The 7,137-nt window shown below is 45.2% G+C and overlaps 1 protein-coding gene across 1 annotated transcript in view; it reads right to left on the bottom strand.

Annotated features, from left to right (window-relative positions):
* Nucleotides 1–201: 201 nt before the first annotated feature.
* The window catches only part of LOC306641971 (uncharacterized protein), a gene marked incomplete at its 5' end in the record, with an annotated part of 68,818 nt that continues 61,882 nt past the window's right edge, over nt 202–7,137 (bottom strand). Inside the window, one exon of the mRNA XM_079107293.1 lies at nt 202–6,984. The remainder of the gene's footprint in view (nt 6,985–7,137) is intronic.

Below are 7,137 nucleotides of genomic sequence, written 5' to 3'. Positions count from 1 at the left end.
GCTTCACTGAGAATCCAGAGGACTACTAATGGTTAGATGAGCAAGGATGCATGGTATCTGGGAAATCTGTCATCTGATTATCTGCCTCCTTAAAATTTGTATGTGAGGTGGGTCTCAATTATTGAAGAATTCCTTGGGTAGGATCTCACAGCACCATGTTTCTTAAAAAAAAAAAAAAAAAAAAAAAAAAAAAGAAAAGAAAAAAAAAAAAAAACAAATACTGATTCAGGGGTTCTCAGATGTGGCCTGCATTCTGCATTTCTAAGGAGTTCCCAGGCCTTGCTATTTGTAGTGAGCTGTTACAGTCTTCGAAGATATCTACATCCTAATACCTGGAGCCCATGAAAGTTACTCTTGGCAAAAGGATCTGTGCAGATATTAAGGATCTTGAAATAGGGAGATTATCTTGTTGAGACTCTGAATGTAATCACAAGGATCCTTAGAAGAGACAGGCAGAGATTGGAATAGGGTAGCAGATAACATGACCATTGAAGATAAAGGGATGAAAGCCAAAGGATGCAGCTCTAGATGCTGGAAAAGGCAAGAAACGCTGTTCTCTCCTTGTACTTGTGAAAGGTTGGCGGTCCCGTAAATGCCTCAGTTCCAGTTCGTGAAACGACTTTAGACTTGTAACCTCCAGAATTATTAATAAACGTGTACTAAGACACCATGTCTGTGGCAACTTGTTGCCACAGGTAACCAATGCCAGTGGTCCTCAGATCACTTTGTGGACCAAAGCCTTTCAGATTCAAAGCCACAGGGGATAGGCCCTCAACTCTGGCCACACATCAGAATCACCTGAAGAAACTAAAACATATAAAGTGATATTGATGCCCCATTCCTGGACCACCTAAACCAGGGTCTGTAGGATGACCCATTGGAAGGCTCTTGGGTGACCCAAATAGGAAGCAAGCAGGGTACACTATTAGGGATTAGATTAAGCCCCAGATTTAACCTTTCTTGCATTCAAGAAAAACTCTCAGGCTCCCCCATCAGTATGGACACACTGGTCTGCTAGGTAGTCCTCAGACCATGTGCCAGTTTCCAAAATGAAGACCTGGGTTCAATGTACACAATAAATTACCAAGGTCTATACACTTAAGGTGACTCACTCCTAGGAATTCATCAGTGGTGACTTCCACAGATCTGCCAGTACAACTTGCACAAGCCGGTTTTACAGTCAGTAAAATGCTTCCTCTTCACTTATAAATGTATAGCTAAAAACAAAAAACAACAACAAAAAAACTGGTAAAATTTAGGTAATGTTTTTTTCTTACGGAGGTTGGTAACATGGCCTCATAAACCTGATTCAAGCTGGTGTCACCAGGAGGAACATTCTACATTAATTACTAATTTATTATGAAAAGTCACCTTAGAATGGCAATTTTAGGCAAAGGACTATAAGCATCCAGATAAAACAATCCTACTTGAGAGGTGCCCCAGTTATTTTGCTTCTCATGACCTACCAATGCATCACTGTTTAAAATTAGGCCTTCAATGGGAACACTATAAACTTATAGAAAAGGAATCTCATTGTTTTTGTGCTTTGATGCTAAACTCAATCTTCCAGCATTTACTCATTTAAGGACTAGAATCAGGGCCACCTGGGGGCAGAATCATGTTTTACTTATATTTGCAAAACAAATAAACTTGGAGCTTGGGACATGGTAAATGAATGAAAAATGTTCTAATGTGTCATTACTACGACAGACCCAAAGACACCATACTTGCCGGCACTCCTGCAGCCTACTTCAGTGGGAAAATGAAGAAACACAATTTAGGGTCTTAACTCTTCCCACCACTACACCCTGGGGATTAGAAGATGGAGTCTTCCATCAACAGCCTGAAATAGCTCTGCAGCTGTAGGATACATCACATTCATTGGGAAGTCTTCCCAGCCAAAGCTTCATCCGCCTTCCACCTGGGCAGGGCAGCCATCTGGGGAAGACGGGTGGGATGTGGGCTTAGAAGAGGCTTCCTAGGTGGCTGATTTGTCACCATTTATTGAGAACCAATGATCTGAAATAATTGTACTTCAGGGAGTTCAAAGTCAGTCACACATCTCTTGTGGAAAAAACCCAACCAAGGGGCCACTGCCTGCCTTCCTGAAGATGCTTCAAGCTTGATCCCCTATGAAGTCAAATCTGGCTAATCTCTGAATAACTTTATAAAACTGGCTCACCCTGTCTTCAAGGGTTGATATAAATTAACAGCCAAAAGTAGAACTCCATCTGTTATAATGCAACTGAAATCAGTGCTGCTCCCCTTTAAGGACCATGTGACAATATGCTCAGTTAAGTAAGTTTCCTGCAGGGAACACTGAAGGGCACAGGGCTGGGTCTGCAGCTCACTTGGAACTGAGGACAGTTTTCCCATTCAGTAAGTAATATCCCTCGGCCTAGATCTTCAGCATTTCTTCTCTTTCCTCATCTTTTCTCTCATTTTACTTCTTGGCTCATAGAATAATCTCATTCTTGTCTTAATGAGCTTCATTTTTTAATGTCTGTCTGCTGTAACCTACTTCAAATTCCTTCTGAGGTAGGCAGGATCTGAACAGCAAATTAATTTTTCAAGACCCACTTATCATAAAATTATGAATGGAAAATAATAGATGAAAAACAGACATGATAAATTGAATATATGAAATTATTTATTAAAGTCAGGATGCATGAACACACTTCTTAACAGAAAGATAATTCAACAGCAACCAATTTACACAAGTTCACGGCCGTATTACATTTCAGAAAATGCAACTGAGGACATCAGATAAATTACAGTGATTTGTTTTTAAAAATCCATTAAATTATCTCTTACCTCTGCAATAACATATCATGAATGCAGCTAAAGAAGTTAGCACAGAAAGTGTGATCTTCCTTCCCCACTCTCTGCCCATCCATCTTCCAGGAAACCACAGGCTGCTGCTGACCAGACTTGGCATGAGGCTGTGAGGCTGCTGCTTTTCCCCCTACATCATAACCGATTTCAAATGGTGCTAGACAAAAACAGACTCTGAACACCAGGAGAAATCGGTCAGCCTGTGTAAGAGATGGGCCGGTAGTGCTCCTCGGGTCTGCACCTCTGCAGGTGGCAAATCTGATTCCAGCTGAATACTCCAGGGCATCCTCCAGGAGCAAGTGGACAGTGCTGAGGTGACAGTCCTCCAGGTGTACAGCCCTCTGCCCCTCCCTATTACAGTCAACACCCAACACATCATCACCAGCTGAACAGCACAATCACTGTGCATACAGCCCCTACCAATGTATTAATGCTGGAGACAAGTGCTAGCAGTCAGCTGTGCCCTGCTCAAGCCACTGCGTTTACTTTAAACACACCTCCCCTCCCCGCCCTGCCGTCGCCCCACCCACACCCACCATCTTCAAGAGTGAATTTTGCTTTCCAAGTCTTCCCTTGACTTCTCGAACAGGCTCAAGCAGCGAAAGGAGTCAGTCCTTTGGGCAGCAGCTCCTCTCCAGTCCATCCTTTGCCAAGCTGCAATTCTTACTCCTAAAACACTGATTTCAAATGGTGCTAGATACAAAGATGGAAAAATCTAAGCCACCATGTGAAACCAGCTTCCAGAAGAAGAGGATCTCACTGAAGAAGGCAGGAAGATGCCATCCGAAGACCAGGCCTCTGCCCTGAGAAGAAATGTCTTCTACTTGTGACATGACAGAATGATCCACTAGAAACACTGAGAAGTAAAAGGTACTGCTCAAAGCAACAGAAAGTCATGGCGCATGCCTCAAACAGATGAGAGCGATACAAAACTCATTAACTCTGTTTAGTTTCACAACCAGTCACTGTAAATTATTATACATGATGAAATAAAATAGCCAAATCCAAAGTATTTAATTTTAAAATACATTAATTTTACAGTCATACCACCCTTGCTTTTATATATTTCCCAGCACTCAAGTGTTTCTGGATACATTGTTCCTCCCCCTCCATCAGGACACAAGCAGTCTACCTGCTTCTGAGGCACTGGACACTACACTGAGGTGAGTTCCACCTTCCCAAGGCAATGCTTCATTCAGACAGAGCATGGACTCCTCCTTCCCACCCTGCATGTCAGTATCAAGAGCTTCAAATCTGACACCTTTAACTGACTACTGGATTTAACCTCTGGTTATGACTATCATTATATTGAATTCACATAATTGAAACTGAGCTTTGTTTTCAAAATTTGTCTGACAATAAATTTCTAAACTATGTTCCAAATTAGATTTCCTCTTCTGCATCATCTTTTTTTTTTTTTTTTTTTTGGGGGGGGGGCGCCATTTGAAGCTAAGAAAATAGGGGTGTTTCCTCGGATACCATAACCCAGAGAAAGAAGAGACAGAAGCTGTGTTTTAGGTTCCCCACCAATTCTTTAGGACTCTAAACATAGACTTATCTTTTTCATGTCCTTGGCAACAATGGTTGTGTTGCTACAAGGAAAAGCAGGAAATAAAATTTGAACATCAAGAGTAGTGCCATTTAGTTGTCACAACAGTCTCAATGACGCAGATATTGTTCCAGTTTTTGCGGGCAAAGAAATTGATCCTTAATGAGGATAAATAACTTGTTTGAAGTCACATGATCCGTAAATGCAAATCCAGGTCTAACTCCCAAGTCCATGTTCCCACCTCTCTGTCCACTGCTGCTTGCTCCATAGCTTGACTATCATCTTGTTTTGTTCCTGAACTTAACTCTGAGCAATTTGGGGGGAGGGAGAAAATAGGGAGGCCATATTTTTGCAGGGAAGTGGGATGATACTGACTACAGAACACATTATACTTGGGTGGAGATGGGGGCATGATTTTGATTCTGCAAGAGGTCAGGTAGTTTGGGGTAACTGTTGCTCTCTCTGGAGACTTTGAGGTCCTCCCCCAGCACGGCTCCCCCAGCAGTGTGGAAGCTGTTGGCAAGGAACCCACTCTAGTAATTCGGATACCAATAGTAGACTCCGCCATCTACCACCAGGCTTCCAAGGGCCTCAGCTGCAGGTGGGGGAGGAGCTGAGGGGCTGATCTGGGGTTGACATCTGCAACCAACACTGGGGTTGGGTGGACGGTGACAGCGAGGGTTTTAAGGTCAGAAATGTCATGACATTTATTACCAAAGATCCAAATCCTGTAAAATGAGGGGGATGGTTGAGATTTACATACGATAATTCTCGGTTTTTCGGCTTTTTACTTTAGTTGAACTCCTCCTTAGCACTTTCAGTTATGAGACCTGACAAACCCCCCCTCCTACACGCCCATGCACAGGTGTCCTGCAGAGATCCTGAAAGCACCTGCCTTCTACCACAGGCCCTGACTCTGCTGACCCTTCTGGAATCCCTCCATCCACTCTCCCTTAGCTCCAGTCACCCTCTCCATCCTGGCGCCTTCCCACACCTCCCCCAAGTCTAGTCCCACCTACTGGAGGGCCAAGTCATTCTCTCCTTCAGAATGTGCCCTTCTCCTTTGGTTGTCAGGGTGACACTGAAGTAATGTCTCCACTGCTCTCCTGGAAGTGAAGTGTCACCCAGTCTACCTAGCACCTAGGGAAACAGAAGACAAGAGCCAGGGTCTACCATCCCCACTTCTGGATTCTAAAACCTAACTCTCAATTCTCAGAAAGAAGATAAGAAACTATTAACGAGGCATTGCTTTAAACACTCTCAAAGAAGAGGAGGAAAAAAAAAAGTAATCTTAGTACCCAAATCTTTTGCCCTTTCAATCCCAGGGTCATTCGGGTCGTAAACCTCTCAGTGGAAGCAGAGCTCTCTTCTAAAAGTCAGCTGAGCAAAGATTCTTCTCTGAAACAAGCTGGTGGCTCTGTGCTAGCTGGGAGTAGCAGGGTGATTTGATAAGGGCTGGCAGGGGCTTCCTCTTCCTGGCAGTGAGCCTGAGGGCCACCTAGATCCGGAAGAAGGCAGTCTGTGAAACCCTCAGCCTCCTGGGGGCTCTGCCGTCCAAGGAGAGTGATGGGATTCTCCTGCCTAGGCCTAAGGGGCCCAAGCAAACTGGCTATGTTGAAGGGCTTAGTGAAGCTACCTAGGGAGGAAGACCACTCACCCACAGAGTAGATGTGCAGCCCTAGAGGTGACACTGCAGGGAAGCGGTCTGGGAAGCCTGGCTCCAGCCAGACTTTTCATGTTCACATTCTATCTAGAGGCTTTTCTACCTTCCAGGACATTCTTTTGCCCGGGGAAGGGACCCGAGGGCGGAAGAAAGGTCAGCACCCAGTGAAGGAGAACTGCCTGCTTGGCACAAACTCTGAGAACAGAGACCTGCCACTTCCCCTGAATGGGCCTCAGTGTCTCCATCTGTCCAGAGGCAGCCTGGGAAGACTGGTCATCACATGTGCAAATGCTGACAGCCTGGGCAGGACATGGAGAGACAGAGGCAGCGACAGTGTGCAGCAGAGGTAGTGGCCTGGAGAGGCCACGTTCTGTCTAGAGGCATACAAAATCAGATACATTAAAAAAAAACCCGTGCAGGCCAAACCAAACAGAGCTGAGCGTTAAACACACTTCACGGCCCACTGGCTAAGAACAGTCAAGAGATCGCAAAAGACAACTACTACTTCATTCTCTAAATGATGCTGTGTTTTAAAGTCCTGAAGATCCTATTTTGAGCCCAGCATGGTACCCAAAAAATACCATGGGAGGAAAATGGGAAGGAGATGGAACCCCTGACTGTAAAATGCACACATGAACCGGCTGAACCCAGTGGTGTTCACCGGGAGCCTCTCCTGCTCACCCGCCCTGGGCTACCACAATGTGTTCAAATGCAGAACGTGGGAAGGTTCCTGCCAAGGCAGCAGCTTCTCCCTCCTGACCCAGCGCTGGGTGCTGAGTCACAGCTACTTACGTGACTGATGCAAGTTCCAGCCAGAGTGGGGGAGGGTGCCGGAAGCCGAGCCCCAAGCGTCCATCTTCTGGCCTCTGGGAATGCTGGTTTCAAGGTTCCAAGCAGTGAGGAAGAACTCAACTTGGAGAAAGGGAGACTAGAAGGCCTTTTTGAAAAAAGAGGAACGTCCTGCTCTCAAGACAGTCCCAGACCATTGTTGTGCGGACTGAAAGGGCTGCCCAGCTTCCTGTCAGTCTCAACTCCGGCCCAGACCCAGTGTCCTGGACATTTTGTCTTTAGCTGTCAGGGTAGGGCCTGC

The sequence above is a fragment of the Sciurus vulgaris genome, assembly GCF_902686455.1.
Source record: "Sciurus vulgaris genome assembly, chromosome: 12".
In the NCBI taxonomy this organism is placed as follows: Eukaryota; Metazoa; Chordata; class Mammalia; order Rodentia; family Sciuridae; genus Sciurus; species Sciurus vulgaris.
Note: the sequence above shows the minus strand (reverse complement) of the source record. Positions and strands in the feature narration are given on the sequence as shown.